The sequence below is a fragment of the Cervus elaphus genome, chromosome 17 (genome assembly GCF_910594005.1).
Source record: "Cervus elaphus chromosome 17, mCerEla1.1, whole genome shotgun sequence".
Taxonomy (NCBI): domain Eukaryota; kingdom Metazoa; phylum Chordata; class Mammalia; order Artiodactyla; family Cervidae; genus Cervus; species Cervus elaphus.
In genome coordinates this window covers 21,668,303-21,685,912 of record NC_057831.1, presented here as the reverse complement: position 1 = coordinate 21,685,912, position 17,610 = coordinate 21,668,303, and the positions used below count along the sequence as shown (strand labels likewise).

At 38.1% G+C, this 17,610-nt stretch overlaps 1 protein-coding gene across 4 annotated transcripts in view; it reads left to right on the top strand.

The window, feature by feature from the left end:
* Positions 1-17,610, top strand: part of TET2 (tet methylcytosine dioxygenase 2) — a 133,734-nt gene that overhangs the window by 25,602 nt on the left and 90,522 nt on the right. For all 4 annotated transcript variants that reach the window (XR_006334720.1, XM_043871471.1, XM_043871470.1 and 1 more), the window contains exon 2: positions 14,860-15,005. The gene's annotated coding sequence lies outside the window, so the exon portion shown is untranslated. The remainder of the gene's footprint in view (positions 1-14,859; positions 15,006-17,610) is intronic.

The window sequence follows — 17,610 nt, the reverse complement described above, 5'->3', positions numbered from 1 at the left end:
AAATGAAAAACTGGAAATTCTCTGGCCATCAGTGGTTAGGACTTTGAGCTTTCACACTGCCAAGGGCCAGGGTTCAATCCCTGATAAGGGAACTAAGATCCCACAAGCCGAGCAGCCCTGCCAAAAAAAAAAATAAAAGAATTAAACTTCTGTTCTAAAGTGTATGTAGAAAGAATGAGAATACAAGCCATAGACTTGGAGAAAATATTTACAAAGAACACATTTGATAAAGGACAGTCATATACAAAAAACTATATGTAGAGAAAAATAACAGAGAACTCTTGAAACTGTGAAAACAATTAAAAAATGAACAACCTATTTAAACATTGGGCTAAAGATCTGAACAGACACATTATCAAAGATGATATACAGATGGTAAATAAGTTTATGGAAAGGTGTTCATCATCATATGTAATTAGGGAATTACAAATTAATTAGTGAGGTTTCCCAGCCCACCTAATAGAATGGCCAAAAGCTAGAATGCTAAAAACACCAAGTTCTGGTGAGGTTATGGAACAATAGAAATTCTTCATTCATTGATGGTAGAATGCAAAATGGTAGAGCCACTTATGGAGGAAAGTTTGGCAGTTACTAATAACACTAAATATACTCTTGCCATATAATCCAGTGATTGCACTCCTGGGAATTTACACAAAGGAGTTGAAAATTTAAGTCTACACAAAAATCTGCACAGGTGTTTATAGGCGCTTTCTTCCTAATTGCCAAAACTTGGTAGCAACCAAGATGCCCTTCAGTAGGTAAATGGATAAGTATACTGTGGCATGCAGACAATAGAATATTAACACTAAAAAAAATAGGTATCAAGCAATGAAAAGACATAGAGGAGTCTTAAATGCATATTACCAAGAAAAATAGTCTATTCTGTAAACGTCTGTACCCTTTGATTCTGATTGTATGACTTTCTGGAAAAGAAGAAACTATGCAGATACTATAAAGATTAGTTCTTCCAGGAATGAGGGGTAGGAAGGATGAATAGGCAAAATACAGAGGATTCTTAGTGGGGTGAAACTGTTCTGTAATATATTACAAAGGTAAATACATGTCATTAAACATCTGTCAAAATTCATAGAATGTAAAACAGCAAGAGCAAAACCTGGGGTCAACTTGCTGATAATGATGTATCAGTGTAAGTTCATCAACGGTAACAAATGCACCACTCCAAAAGGAAGCCTCATAGTGGGAGAGGCTTTACATGTGTGTTGCAACACACCAGGCTTCCGTGTCCTTCACTTGTTTCTCTGAGTTTGTGCAAACCCATGTCTGTTGAGTCAGTGATGCTATCCAATCATCTTGTCCTCTGTCAACCCCTTTTCATCCAGCCCTCAATCTTTCCCAGCATCAGGATCTTTTCCAGTTAGTTGGCTGTTTGCATCAGGTGACCTATGTATTGAAGCTTCAGCTTCAGCATCAGTCCTTCCAATGAATATTCATGGTTGATTTCCTTTAGGACTGAGTGGTTTGATCTCCTTGCTGTCTCAGGGACTATCAAGAGTCTTCTCCAACATCACAGTTCAAAAGCATCAAATTCTTGGGCACTCAGCCTTCTTTATGGTTCACCTCTCACATCCATACATGAGTACTGGAAAAGCCATAGCTTTGACTATACAGACCTTTGTAGGCAAAGTGATGTCTCTACTTCTTAATATACTATCTAGATTGGTCATAGCTTTTCTTCCAGGGGGCAAGCGCTTTTAATATCATGGCTGCAATCACTGTTCACAGTGATTTTGGAGCCGAAGAAAATAAAGTCACTGTTTCCACTTTTCCCCCATCTGTTTGCCATGAAGTGATGGGACCGGATGCCATAATGTTAGTTTTTAAAGTGTTGACTTTTAAGCCAACTATTTCACTCTCCTCTTTCACCTCCATCAAGAGGCTCTTTAGTTCCTCTTTGCTTTCTTCCATAAGCGTAGTGTCATCTGCATACCTGAGGTTATTGATATTTCTCCCAGCAATCTTGATTCTAGCTTAAGCTTCATCTGGCCCAGCTTTTCACTCTGCATATAAGTTAAATAAGCAGGGTGACAATATACAGCCTTGACGTACTCCTTTCCCAATTTTGAACCAGTCGGTTGTTCCATGTCCCATTCTAACTATTGCTTCTTGACCTGCATACAGATATCTCAGGAAGCAGGTCAGGTGATCTGGTATTCCCATCTCTTGAAGAATTTTCCATAGTCAAAGGCTTTGGCATAGTCAGTAAAGCAGAAGTAGATGTTTTTCCGGAACTCTTTTGCTTTTTCTGTGATCCAATGGATGTTGGCAATTTGATCTCTGGTTCCTCTGCCTTTTCTAAATCCAGCTTTTACATCTAGAAGTTCTCAGTTCACATACTGCTGAAGCCTAGCTTAAAGGATTTTAAGCGTAATCTTGCTAGAATGTGAAATGAGTGCAATTGTGTGGTAATTTAAACATTCTTTGGCATTGCCTTTCTTTGGGATTGGAATGAAAACTGATCTTTTCCAGTCCTGTGGCCACTGCTGAGTTTTCCAGATTTGCTCACATGTTGAGTGCAGCACTTTCACAGCATCATATTTTAGGATTTGAAATAGCTCAGCTGGAATTCCATCACCTTCACTAGATATGTTTGTAGTAATGCTTCCTAAGGCCCACTTGACTTCACACTCCAGGATATCTGACCATACCATTGTGGTTATCTGGGTTATGAAGTTCTTTTTTGTACAGTTCTGCATATTCTTGCCACCTCTTCTTAATATCTTCTGCTTCTGTTAGGTCTTTGCCATTTTTGTCCATTATTGTGCCCATCTTTGCTTGAAATATTCCCTTTGTATCTCCAGTTTTCTTGAAGAAATCTCTCATTGTATTGTTTTCCTCTACTTCTTTCCATTGTTCACTTAAGAAAGCTTTCTTATTTCCTCTTGCTGTTCTCTGGAACTCTGCATTCAGTTGGGTATATTTTTCCCTTTCTCCTTGCCTTTTGCTCCTCTTCTTTTCTTATCTATTTGTAAGGCCTCTTCAGACAACCACTTTGCCTTCTTGCATTTCTTTTTCTTGGGGATGGTTTTGGTACAGTTTTATGAACTTCCATCCATAATTCTTCGGGCACTCTTGTCTACCAGATCTAGTCCCTTGAATCTGTTCATCACCTCCACTGTATAATCATAAGGGATTTGATTTAGGTCATACCTGAATGGTCTAGTGGTTTCCCCTCCTTTCTTCAATTTGAGCCTGAATTTTGCAGTAAGGAGCTCATGATCTACGCCACAGTTGACTCCAGGTCTTGTTTTTTGCTGACTGTATAGAATTTCTCCATCTTCAGTTGCAAAGGATATAATCAGTCTGATTACGTGTGTGTTCGTGTGTGGTAAGTCGCTTCAGTTGTGTCCAACTCTGTGCGACCCCATGGACTGTAGCCTACCAGGCTCCTCTGTCCATGGGATTCTCCAGGCAAGAATACTGGAATGGGTTGCCATTCCCTTCTCCAGGGTATCCTCCCAACCCAGGGATTGAACCCACATCTCTTACGTCTCCTGCATTGGCAGGCAGGTTCTTTACCACATGTGTGTAGACCAAAGTATATTACAGCTCATTATTCTTTCCACTAAATTTTAGAGTGAACCAAAATCTGCTCTAAATATATGTTTGATTTTAAAAATGTAATGCAACCTCAAAGCACCATAAATTTGTTAAAAGAAAACAAGCTAGGCAGTAAAAGTATCTTTTGTTTTTCTTAGTGTTTCAGTTCAAGTCCTGTCTTGACTCCAGGTTTCCAGTCTGAGGTTGAGAAAATAACCTAATCTTCTTAATCGAGTCACAACCTTATTTCAATGAACAGTTCGTACCAGTCCTTTATACCAAAGGTGAGGGAGGGGATATGAGTTGATCAAAAGATGACCAGTGGACAAGATTTACTTGGCTTCAATCAGTATCTTTGATAGATCAAAGGCTACAAGCCAAATTCATGTACCTACAGATTCCATGCCTTTTCTCCGAGTATTGAAGATGAGAGTCCTGTTTGGTTTTATGTGAGGATTTCCCCCCCATCACTCCTCAGAAAATGAAGGATATCTATCCTCCTCATTTAGGAAATGAGTGCTTGTAATAGAAACTTATTTTTAGTCAGCTGTTCCCCTTGGATGATTTATGTCACCTCTGACCCGCTTTCTGATAAAACATGACTTCATTCATGGCTCTGGAGATGACCTGTGTACACCGACCTGGCATAAACCCGGAGTGTTAAGTCATTTTAATGACAGTTGGAGAGAGGATTGATCTCCCACTGTAAGACTGTCTACCGTGAGATTCTGTAAAGCAGCTGCATTCCTAGTGAGGCCTGGTTAAGTTTATCCTGCTATCAGGTTCTTCAGTATTACTCATCTTTCTCAAAAGGAAAGAGGTTTTTCCAGCATGCAGGGTTTCTGGCTTTTAATGGCTGTCATGTGCTTAGGTGCTCAGTCGTGTCCGACTGTCTGCGACCCCATGGACTGTAGCCCGCCAGCCTCCTCTGTCCATGGGGATTCTTCAGGCAAGAATACTGGAGTGGATTGCCATGCCCTTCACCAGGAGGTCTTCCTGACCCAGGAATTGAACTAGGGTCTCCTGCTCTGAGGCGGATTCTTCACCACCTGAGCTATCAGGGAAGCCCCTTGTGATGGTTACAGAGCTGAAATAACATACCTATACTTGGCTGCTCATTTGTGTTTTCCCTTCACTTGTTAACTGACTCATTCTTGGAGGTTACAGTGGTTATGCCCTCCTGGTCAGCAGATGGTTGACCTTTCTTAGAAAAGACACTTTCACATCTCCAAGTATAAGAAGTTAATGCTCCAGCTTCATTGAGCATCTCATCGACTCAATGAAGAATCAGGACATTCAGTATTGATTCCCATGGCCTGTGACCCTGAGTCAACTTGGTGCAAAGGGCTTTTCTCTGACATCCTTCTCTAAAGGCAGGGTCAGTGACTCCTTTTTTTTTCCAAACTCTGTTTTGCTCAATGATGATTTTAAAATGGTGATTTTGTTCTTTCAGTATCTGAAAATGCTTCCTATATTCCAGAACCTCAACATTAATACACTGAGGGAAATAACATACTCTCACATTCCTGTTCTCATACTTTTAATTGTATAAAATACATTCACATGTTTTATAAATATTGAGCTTTTTTGTTTTAAAATATATAGTTTCTTTGTTTTACAAGGGAGCTACATTATACTTTTTTATTTTAGAGCTTACATGTTACGCTGTGGTATCATGACATTCCAAAAAAAAAAAAAAGTAAGTTCTGACATTTAAATATTTTCCATCATTTACCTTTCCTTATATCATCATCACCAATAGTATTTCACATTTTTATTGATATTGCCCTTTTATCATTCTTTATAACTCAATTCCTCCTGTTTATTCCTCTGAGTTAAAGTTGCTTTCCGCAGCTACCTCCTGTCCCACTTTTATTCCTTGTTTGCCTCTATAAAATAAGGTTAAAAATAAAGCCTCTACTATAAATCATTATTATTATACTTATTTGTATTTCTACCTAGAATATTTTAAAGCCCTCAAAAAGTTTCCGTTGTTCAGTCACCCTCCCTACGCTATGATCTGTGTACTCTTTGGCCAAGTCTTTTGTTATTTTCTTTATTGGAGTGTGTGTTATATGTCTGTCTGTGTGGTCATGGTTGATAAACTTTAAATTTAGCCACAATTAACATGTTTTTAGATGAGTTTCTTTATCTTGGGAGTTTGTTGATGGTATTTACTTTGTCTTGTGATTAAAAATGTGTGAGAGTTCTGTAGCAAAATAATGCTTTCTTACCTGCTTGCACTCTTCCATTTAGAAGAACTGGTAGTTGACAACGGGCTCTTTTTAATTTTGGTTTCTACAACACAAGGGTTGCTAGGTAACTTTTAATCTCTTTCAACAAGAGAACAGTCAACAACAACAAAAAATTTCTGCTCACTTTAGATTGTATATTCCATCTAGAAGATCTGGCAAATAAAAAATGACTTAACACATTTTTTAAATGTGCAGTTCTACATAGACCACCTTCTACATCTTTGGAACATGGTATCAAATATTTTTTAATTAAACTGCCATTTCTTCAACATTATGATCTGCTTATTCTTTTTTTTTTTTTTAATTTATTTATTTATTTTTTTCAGTGGGTTTTGTCATACATTGACATGAATCAGCAATAGATTTACACGTATTCCCCATCCCGATCCCCCCTCCCCCCTCCCTCTCCACCCGATTCCTCTGGGTCTTCCCAGTGCACCAGGTTCGAGCACTTGTCTCATGCATCCCACCTGGGCTGGTGATCTGTTTCACCATAGATAATATACATGCTGTTCTTTCGCAACATCCCACCCTCACCTTCTCCCACAGAGTTCAAAAGTCTGTTCTGTACTTCTGTGTCTCTTTTTCTGTTTTGCATATAGGGTTGTCGTTACCATCTTTCTAAATTCCATATATATGTGTTAGTATGCTGTAATGTTCTTTATCTTTCTGGCTTACTTCACTCTGTATAATGGGCTCCAGTTTCATCCATCTCATTAGAACTGGTTCAAATGAATTCTTTTTAACGGCTGAGTAACATTCCATGGTGTATATGTACCACAGCTTCTTTATCCATTCGTCTGCTGATGGGCATCTAGGTTGCTTCCATGTCCTGGCTATTATAAACAGTGCTGCGATGAACATTGGGGTGCATGTGTCTCTTTCAGATCTGGTTTCCTCAGTGTGTATGCCCAGGAGTGGTATTGCTGGGTCATATGGCAGTTCTATTTCCAGTTTTTTAAGAAATCTCCACACTGTTCTCCATAGCGGCTGTACTAGTTTGCATTCCCACCAACAGTGTAAGAGGGTTCCCTTTTCTCCACACCCTCTCCAGCATTTATTGCTTGTAGACTTTTGGATAGCAGCCATCCTGACTGGCGTGTAATGGTACCTCATTGTGGTTTTGATTTGCATTTCTCTGATAATGAGTGATGTTGAGCATCTTTTCATGTGTTTGTTAGCCATCTGTATATCTTCTTTGGAGAAATGTCTGTTTAGTTCTTTGGCCCATTTTTTGATTGGGTCATTTATTTTTCTGGAATTGAGCTGCAGGAGTTGCTTGTATATTTTTGAGATTAATCCTTTGTCTGTTTCTTCATTTGCTATTATTTTCTCCCAATCTGAGGGCTGTCTTTTCACCTTACTTATAGTTTCCTTTGTAGTGCAAAAGCTTTTAAGTTTCATTAGGTCCCATTTGTTTAGTTTTGCTTTTATTTCCAATATTCTGGGAGGATCTTGCTGTGATTTATGTCGGAGAGTGTTTTGCCTATGTTCTCCTCTAGGAGTTTTATAGTTTCTGGTCTTACATTTAGATCTTTAATCCATTTTGAGTTTATTTTTGTGTATGGTGTTAGAAAGTGTTCTAGTTTCATTCTTTTACAAGTGGTTGACCAGCTTTCCCAGCACCACTTGTTAAAGAGGTTGTCTTTTTTCCATTGTGTATCCTTGCCTCCTTTGTCAAAGATAAGGTGTCCATAAGTTCGTGGATTTATCTCTGGGCTTTCTATTCTGTTCCATTGATCTATATTTCTGTCTTTGTGCCAGTACCATACTGTCTTGATGACTGTGGCTTTGTAGTATAGTCTGAAGTCAGGCAGGTTGATTCCTCCAGTTCCATTCTTCTTTCTCAAGATTACTTTGGCTATTCGAGGTTTTTTTGTATTTCCATACAAATTGTGAAATTATTTGTTCTAGTTCTGTGAAAAATACCGTTGGTAGCTTGATAGGGATTGCATTGAATCTATAGATTGCTTTGGGTAGAATAGCCATTTTGACAATATTGATTCTTCCAATCCATGAGCATGGTATGTTTCTCCATCTGTTTGTGTCCTTTTGATTTCTTTCATCAGTGTTTTATAGTTTTCTATGTATAGGTCTTTTGTTTCTTTAGGTAGATATATTCCTAAGTATTTTATTCTTTTTGTTGCAATGGTGAATGGTATTGTTTCCTTAATTTCTCTTTCTGTTTTTTCATTGTTAGTGTATAGGAATGCAAGGGATTTTTGTGTGTTAATTTTATATCCTGCAACTTTACTATATTCATTGATTAGCTCTAGTAATTTTCTGGAGGAGTCTTTAGGGTTTTCTATGTAGAGGATCATGTCGTCTGCAAACAGTGATGACTCTCCAATCTTAAGTGTGGTACAGCTGTTCATACTAAACATTTTGTTTATTTAGGGGAAAAATGTACTTAAATTCTGTCATCCTGGTCATTACTTGAAAGTTTAACCTCATATTCTAATTTTTAAATTCAATGTCACAAAACATAATTTTTACATAAAACTTTTAAAACTTAAAAACCTTTTAAGTTTTCATTTCTTTTATCACATTTCCCCCATGATGTTTCTTTCTAGCTACTGCCAAAGTTAATAGTTACATTTTCCCCAGTAACAAGTAGTACATTTGCAAAGACTTTAACAGTTATTTTATTAGAGTATAGTGTTGGTTGTGTTGATTTACAGTATTGTGATTTGCATAGATTTAAGCAATTGCTTAAAGCCTTTAAAAAAATCCTTTATTTAAGAATCATTCAAAAAGCTAGAGCTGGTATGTAGCAGGTATTCATGAGTGGAGCTGTGCTGAAGGTTGCTGAACTATTTCCAAGGTGGTGAGGGAATTCTGCTGCTCTAAGACACCCTGGCTCCCTCTCCATGACTCCCTCATCTTCTCCGTTTAACGCTGTTAAACGTTTTTATTATCACTCATGTGGTGAGAGAATCATCATTTACATGTCTTGGTGTTTTTAAGAGTACCTTATGATAGAAGTACTTTATGTCATGTTAATAACATTTCTAATTTTGTAAAATGCATAATTTGCTTTTAATAATCCAAGTAAATAAAACCATGGTCTCTCATTACTCTGAAAGATTTGCTTTATTACTTTATAATATGAAATTACCAAATCTAAAGGAAGAGAATATATCAATACCTTGTAAAATAATTTAGGGGAAATCAGTAAACATTGTGATTATCAGTTTAAGTTACCTGTTATGTGAGGATTATTCGTTACAAAGTTTTAATATTTAGTATATGAAAGTGGTTGTTGTTCACTCACTAAGTTGTATCTGACTCTTGTGACCCCATGGACTGCAGCATGCCAAGCTTCCCCATTCTTCACCATCTCTCTGAGTTTGCTCAAACTCATGTGAAATAGAATTATATTGCTTATTCTAATTATTCTAATTTCCTATCAATATAATTTTGTCATGGTTTTACACCTTATTCATTGTGTAATACCTCTTTTTTTAAACATGTATTTGTTCCATCTGTATCAAATTAGACCATATTTAAGTCATAGAATCATAACACCTTAAATCTAGTTTGGAATACAGATAAAACAAAGCTCAGTTTCCTTAAGTGATTGGCCTGAGATCATGAAGTTATAGAGAATTAGTGGTAGAATTAAAACTGAGACAGATTTATACTTTGGTTATCTTTTCTACCTTCCTACTTCCTTAGTTTGCTTATGTGTTTACGAGAGTGATGGGTGAGCTGTGAGCTTCTGAGATTCAGCTCAAAACCTCACTCCTAATAGAAATATTGTTCTGCAGTCAGCCAAAGAAATTTAGTCACCAAGATCTAACGTTCTTTGTGTGGAGAAAAAGGAACACACGAACCATAAAAAAATCAGTGTACTCATTTTTCTCCACCTCTTTCATCTTCTTTGCCCCTTTCTTTTCTTCCACTACATAGAGTTCCTAGAAGGGATCCCCAAAATGCTTAGACATTGTGAATGGCAGCTCTGTTTTAGAGAATTACAGAGAATTGTGTTTCCTATTTTAGTGGATGAATGTTTCCTATTTTAGTGGCTTTTCAGAGTTAAAAAAAAAATGGCCATGCCTCCATTGGTTTATCTAAATAATAGCCCAGTCTCTGACCAAAGAGGTCAAGTGTTAGCAAGGGTCAGAGTGTCGTAGATATGTTTGCATTTCAGATGCAAGAAATTATGTATGCTTATTCTGCTTGATTTTTACTCAATATATTTTTTTTAATGTGGGTTTTTCATCTTGGTGTTTCAAAATATCTATTCCCTCATAACTTTTGTTTGCTTGTTTGTTTTTGGAAGGTATATACATTGATAATCTATACACAGCGCCAACGCCAAATGAATTTATACCTGGTAAATGGTACCTAATTTTTTGTGCAATAGAAAACTATGTCAAACAGTTTATAACTGCTGCCTAATGTTTCAGCTTTGTTTGGCAATTTTAGTTCTATAAAGACTGTTCATTAGGAAGTCTTTTTCCTTGGAGTTACCACTTTGTGTTAGGAAGAATGAGGAGTAAATACACATGAGGACTTCCTTTAGTTTTCTTCTTAGAGCTTTAACTGCGGTAGTGATTTTTTTTTTTCAAAGCTTTAATAGAACAAACATTGCTGCCAAGGAGCTGACATTCTGAAATAGCACTTCCCTTTGGGCACCTTGCAGTGGGGATCGTTTACTTGCAGAGGGAGAAGGAGGGAGCTGAGCGCAGGCTTGTTGGGGCGGGGGAGGGGAGAAGGCGAGGGAGGAGGCAGGAGACCTGAGTCCTGGGGATATCCTGCTGAGGTCAGTAACCTGCTGTTCAGTGGACGTCCAGTCTGACCCCTTTTAGACCTGGAGAAGGCTCACGTCCAGCAGGGAAGCCTCCCAGGCATCATGACACCAGGAAGGAAACACCTATCTCTGGGAAACTGTAGAGACACGCAGTACAGGTGGCTGAGTAGCACAAAGGGGGAAGGAAGGACTAGACCCAGCAGCATGAACATAGTGCCCTGTTTGCGGTGGAAATATTTATCTAATGATTTGATCAGTGAAACATCCATCTGTTGGAAGGAGAATGAATATAAGACCGCCAAGAAAGATTTCTATATACAATGCCTAGTGTACATTGATGTATACATCTTGATAGTTTGTAAGGAGAAGTTTGGTTCCGCTTTTGAAGGAGAGTGTCTGCTACTAGTATTTGAAGTACAGAATAACTTACCTTTCACCAAAAAGAATTCTGTTCTTGCCTGAATCTCCTATAAGCTGTTAGAGGCCTGCCTCCTACAAAGTGTGCGCCAACGGACACGACTGACAGTATTTTGAAGATTAAATGACTAAGAATGCAATCGGTAAATCTTAGCTGTTTTTATTGTCACTGTTATTTTTTTCATCTATACTCTGGAAAAGATTGCAGAAGGATATTATCCTTTTGGAACAGTGAATAGTTGATGGAGATAAAATAGCAGAATAAGCTTCAATCTAGGGAGACAAAAAGAAAAATCTGTCTTGGAACCACATCCTTAGAAAGATAGTGATTTTGACTGTGAGATTTATTTCATTCAGTTGAAAATATGGATAGGAGTGAGGAAATTTCAATGTGCTGTTGGTTTGCGGAAGGGGGGTGGGTGTTACCTTGATTTCTGTCTGGTTGCAGTTACCCTTCATGTTTATTCTGTTTAGCCTTCTAAATGATTTTTGTTTTCTTTATAATCTCAGTATATCAGGTCAGAGGGAAAACTCAATGTATAAGCAGATTGATACTGTTTTACATTTGCTTTGAGAGTATTTACCATAGCATCCTAAATAGTATTATTAAGGTTCTCTTTCAAACCATGGACCCAAGCATATGAGTCATCACTGCAATGATTCCTGAATGATATCATGTTGGAGACATTCCAAGACTGAACACAGCCAAGATCAGTGGTCAGGGCAGAACTGTGTTCTTATAGGAGCCTTGAGGTCTCTTACATGTGTGCATTCTATTTATTGGGATAGCCTCTTTCTATAAAGGACCTTTTGGAGGCATAGAAAATTGGGGCTTCACTGTCTCTTTGATGATTTGCCAGCTTGGTTCCAAGCCAGTCAGATAAGTGCTCGTAGTGACATGCTTTTCTCTAGGGTCCATGATCTTGTGCTGGTCTTTAGAGAGCAGTCTCACTAAGCCCGCTCACACCATTCTGAGCCAAGGACATTGCTGTCCTGAATGCCTTACAGTATAGATAAAAATCTTATACCAATTACGTTCTGATAAAGCTCTGAGTTTACTCTGAGAATGCATTAGCCATTTAGGTTTTGCATTACTATTTTAAACAGAAAACAGGAAGGCAAGTGTTTCCTTCCTTCCTCAATATTTGGTCCATAAGTTGCTAAACCCAGCCTTAGGAATCTAAGGATATACAGACAAAGACCCTCTTCTTACCATTGCTTCTTTGACCTTTTCTAAAATGACAAAATGTTTCATTGCCTCCAACCCTAACCTCCTGAACTGTACTTGTCTGATAATAATTATTTGGAATACATGGATTCCTCAAATATGTCTTGTCAGAAGTTTATTTTGTCATTTCAAATTCCTTTATAGAATTTTTTTTCCTGATTAATACCATCATTCTTCCAGGCAACCAAGCTCAAAGCTTTATTGCTATAATTGAGTCTTTCTTCCTGTATCTACAGTGTTACTAATATCCACCCATTTCTCAATCAGTAATATTTCCCTACTTTATCGTTTTATTTCATTTCCTCTGCCACCCTTCTGTTCAGACTTCTCATGTACATCTGAACTGTGGCAACAAGCCAATATCTTTTTTAAAAAACAATTTTATTTATTTATCTATTTTTGGCTGTACTGAGTCTCCAGCTGTGTGGACTTTTCTCTAACTGCAGTAAGCAGGAGCTACTCTCTAGATGCAGTGCATGGGCTTCTCATTGCAGTGGCTTCTCCTGTTGCAGAGCACAGGCTCTGGGGGGCGTGGGCTTTCGTAGTTGCAACTCCTAGGCTCTAGAGCACAGGCTCAATAGTTGTGGTGCATGGGCTTAGCTGCTCCAAAGCATGTAGCATCTTCATGGACCAGAGGTCCATCTGTGTCTCCTGCACTGACAGATGGATTCTTTACCACTGAGCCACTTGGGGAAGCCCCAAGCCTCTGCATCTTCTCCTACATCACATTCACTAGGATGGCTTTAAACAAACAAAAAAGACAGACAATAACAAGTGTTTGTGAGGGTGTAGGAGAACTGGAACCCTCATATCATTGCTGATGGGAATGTAAAATGGCAGAGATTTTGTAAAAACAGTTTGGCAGCTCCTCAAAAGGTTAAACATAAAATTATCTTCTGACCTAGCAATTTCACTCCTAGGAATTCTACTCCCAAGAGAATTGAAAACATATGTCCATACAAAAACTTAGAAACAATGAACAAATATGCTTAGAGCAGCATTATTCACAGTAGCCTAAAGGTGGAAGCAATCTGTGTCTATCAACAGATAAATAGAAAAACAGAATGTAGTATATGCATATGATGGAATACTCTTCTGCCTTAAGAAGGAAGGAAATTCTGATATGTTACACCTTGGGTGAATCTTCAAGGCATTATGTGAGGTAAAATAAACCAGTCACAAAAGGACAAATATGATTCAGCTTATATGAGGTACCTAGAATAGTCAAATTCATAGAGACAAAAAGTAAAATCATATGCTTAAAAATAATGACTTCTATGGTATGTGAATTACATCTCAATTTTTAATTGAGACAAGACAGTCTTAATACATTGACTTTTATGATGCCATGTTGCTGAAGAAACAGCATGCCCCAGTCTCAGCTTAATATTTCTGGCTATGTAATGGAGAAAATTAAGTGACCTCCCTTCTGACTCTGTAAAATAGGGATAATAGTAACTACCTTTCCAGATGTTTGTGTTAAATAAGTTAACATATCTACTTACTTCTAGCACGGTATCTGGCATCACTAAGAACCTAGTAAATTTACTAAGACCTCTTGGGACATGAGCCTTCAACAGCTTCCAGTACTATTTCAGATACTATTTCCAGATATTCTGGAAAGTGGTCCAACTCCTTTGCCATTTTACCGATACTCTATATTCTGGCTCAAAATTGCCTCTCCAGATTCTCCTAAGGCTATTTTATAGAAACCCTTCCTTCAGAATGGACTTTTTTTAGTCCCCCTAAAGTTGCTTTGCATATTCTTGCAACTGTGTCTTTCCTTGAAAACAATGCTCTCTCCCTGTTCCTCTCTCTGAATTTCATCCTGCCTTAAAACTCAGCAGAAGCCTATCCTCATGCATTAAACTTTTCCTCTCATTTCAGTGCATGGATATCTCTCATTTTTGTAGCACCCAAGATTTTCACTACATCTTTGATCAGTGAAGCCTTACTTTGGTTATATTTTTTAAGTATTTATCTTATCACGTGATCTTTTGAAAGTATGTGTTGAGCTAAATTAAAGCTCCTGAGCACCGGGTTACATGCTATCATTCTTTACCTTTTCCACAGCACTTAGCACATTGCCTTGATGTGGTGCATTTGGAATAAACATCTGCTATATGTGAGTTAAGCTAGTGCTACATCTCAACAAGTACGGGGACTTAAACTAATGATTCTCTATTTTGGCTGCACCTTAAAAACACTTGGGGAATAAGGTTTCATTTTTAGGCCAACAAATCAGAACCTCTGAGTGTTAGGCCTCAGCTTTATACCCAAGTGATAATTATAACCAAGAACTATTGGCTTCAACCAATGAAATAATAGAAGCCAGTGGGTCTCAAACTTAATTGATAATCACAGTTAAGATGTGATGACCACAGATTGACAGAGTCAGAGATGCTTTGGATATTCCAAACTGCTCTGCAAATATTAGACAAATATTATGGTGCCATTGAGACTTTGATGGCCTTGAGAAAGATCCTTAAACCCCAAAATTTTTCACAGCCAATGGCACAGTGGGGAAATACCTAACTATAGGCATCTAAAACGTCTAAATTCTGCATCATAGCTTTCATACCAAATGTACATGCCTAGTTCCTTTTAGCTCTCTTAAAAATATTTAAACTCTTCATTTTTTCCAGGCTGGCCACCATTCAGCAGCAGACCCTCTCCAGATTGTCCACTTGCCTTTGCGCCTGGCTGAGTTACCTCACATGGAGGCAGGAGATGGGCCCAGCGGCAGCCAGCAGGCCATGATCCAGGAGGTGCAGTGAGGGGAGAGCTGCTGGTAAGGCTCGGCGACAGTGATGGTGGTTTGCAGGGATGTTTATCCTCCCTTGAATGGTCAATCCTCGTCCAGTCTCCAGCTCTGTACCCTCTCAAATGCCTCTGCTATCTGTGCTTACGATGCATGGCTTATATTTTAAGGTCTGTGAATCCCCTAAAGTTGTATGCTGACTTTTAAGTGTATACGTTGTTTTGTTTTGTTTTGTTTTCTGGAGAAAAGGAAGGTTTTCATCAGATTCTTAATGTCTGATATCTTAGTAAAAGAGAAATAAGAACCATTCAAATACAGTAAGCACAGAGAAAGTTCCTGTCTTTACCCACTTGTCACAGTATTTCTTTTCTCCATTCTTACTTCACCTCTGGCCACTTTGTCTCAATCTTGTTGAGGACCAGAAAAATGCTATTTTATGGTTATTTACTGGTCTGAAAGTGAGCATCTCTTGAGACTAGGCAGCTGGGCTTCATGACAGTTTGGCTTCGTAGACCTAGCTGAGAACTAAAGTTTAGAATGACAGATGTCAGAAGAGTCTATCTGATTTTTTCACATGATTTTTTCTGAAAAATTCAAATAGAGGAATGGACAAAGAGAAAGACACCTTTTTCATTATGTTCTTATACTTGATCTTAATAAAGATCAATTTATTTTGTTAATGAGCATCCCAACCTAAAGGTTTTTTCGTTTTTTTTTTTTTAATCAGATCACTATCTTTTATATAGACATACAGAAGTAGGGAACTGATTTATTTTTTCCCCAAAATATTCAAGATAAATGTGCTTAGTTGCTGGTTCGTGTCCGACTCTTTGGCACCTCATGGACTGTGGCCCGCCAGACTCCTCTGTTCATGGGATTCTCCAGGCAAGAATACTGGAGTGGGTTGCCATGTCCTCCTCCAGGAGCTCTTTCCATCCCAGGGATCAAACCCAGGGCTCCCACATTGCAGGCAGGTTTTTTTTTTTTACCGTCTGAGCCACCAGCGAAGCCCATGAATACTGGAGTGGGTAGCTTAGCCCTTCTCCAGGGGAGTTTCCCAGCCTAGGAAATAAACCGGGGTCTCCTGCATTGCAAGCGGCTTCTTTACCAGCTGAACTACCAGGGAAGCCCTTAAGATGAATAGCAGAATAAATTCTACTGTATATACCTTTGTTTGTTTAAATTGTAGATGCATTGTAGAAGAGGAAGTACAGATTAGCTAGAAAAAGGAGGAATGAGATTTTTTTTTTCATCTATAATTCTTTAGCAGGTAATTAATTCTGCTTTAGTTTCACCGAGTCTTGTTTATGCATACAGCATAGTAGATCTTCTAAAAAGCCTGTGTAGCTTAATCTCTGCCCTCACTACAGATGCCTGAGGATATAAGTATCCACTCTGCCACTTGATACTTCTTAGAGACTGACCTGGTGCTGAGAAATCCTTTCCAACGTGTCCTCAGTTAAACTCCCATGATTCCTGGATATTGTCATTTTCAAGACATAGGGCAAGTGCATCTGCCTAGATTACCTCTCTGCCCTGGGAATTTTAAGTCACCATGTAAGGGAAAGAGAACTCAGCACAGTGGTAACTCTCAGAATGAAAATTTTCCCCTTGCATGCTAATGTTTTTAGAGTAATCATTGTCACTGAAAATAGACTTCCTCTTTCCCCTCTCATACTGGAAAATGTTAGGTAATTATGAATAAAGCTTTCTTTGCTTTTCCCCTCCTCCCTGAGTGAACGCTCTGCCCCTCACCGTGGGGAATGTGGCTATTCTTTCTGTGTTTGGCCTTAACATGAGAACTGAGACAGCCTTTAAGAAAATTTTTATCTCTTTAGTTAAGTCATGACATTAGTCAGAAGATTTTCTCTTATTGGAGATGATGGGTGGATAAGTAAGGAAAAATAAAAGTTTAGGGAAAAGTATAAGAAAAATCACTAACAAGAAAAAAGGACAGGGATTTCCCTGGTGGTCCAGTGGCTAAGACTCCATGCTCTCAATGCAGAGGACCTGGGTTCGATCCCTGGTCAGGGAACCAGATCTCACATGCTGCAGCTTGACCCAGTGCAGCCAAATAAATAAATATTTTTTAAAACAGAAAGAAAAGAGGACAGGAGATTAAAATATTTTCTTTTTTTTTTTAAATTTCAAGTCACTCTGTAAGGAGTCCTTCCTTCATATCCAAAAAGAATCTAATTTTGTTTTAATCTAATCTAGTTTTTTTACAGTTTGGTAAGCTCAGCCTAAGACTTATTTTCAGTAGTAAATAAGTCTGGGGCTTATTTTTAATAATGTTGATTAGCTGTGTGTTCCATGGGAAAGTTATTTAACCTCTTTAAGCCTTGTTTTATTTGGCAAGAAGGAAAATAGGTCAGAGTTAAATAATAATAGAATTGTGTAATGTTATATGGATAATATGTTCAGGGCCTGGCACATAGTAAGTTCTCAATTGTATAGTAGCATTTTTTTATGATTATTAATCACTATTACTAACGTTGCTTTTAGTTTTTTAATAATGAATTCATTCAAAAAGTGTTTCTTGACCACGTATCAAATACCAGGCGCTCTTTAGGAAGGGACATATTAATGAGCAAAACAGACAAAAGTCTTTCCTTATTTATAGAGTGGGAGCCAG